A 417-nucleotide genomic window follows, 5' to 3' on the forward strand; every position below is an offset into this window, starting at 1 on the left:
CGTGGCAGATATCCAGGACACGGACGTGTCAACAGTGCCCACAGTCGTAAACGACCCAATCCAAGTTCTACCTCAAAGTGGAGCTGAAGAGGTGAGTACCTGCTAGTGTGTTTGATGGGTCTGTAGCATTGTGTGGAGGGGTTATCGCATGTTTGAAGGGTGTGTGTGTGTGTGTGTGTGTGTGTGTGTGTGTGTGTGATTATTTAAACAAATGTGTTTTTATTATGTCATAGGCAGCCCTTGAAGGAGAAAGCAACGAATCATCAGAAATAGACCACACATCGATTACCCCTAATCTGGACCCGTGTCAATGTCGTGGGAATGAAGGTGATATAGAATATGCTTGTATGTGTTTTTTTCCCAGACACACCCATCAGCCAGAGGCCTGGTGTTTCCTATAATCACACGGTGAATGGA

This window comes from Sander vitreus, chromosome 7 (assembly GCF_031162955.1).
Source record: "Sander vitreus isolate 19-12246 chromosome 7, sanVit1, whole genome shotgun sequence".
In the NCBI taxonomy this organism is placed as follows: Eukaryota; Metazoa; Chordata; class Actinopteri; order Perciformes; family Percidae; genus Sander; species Sander vitreus.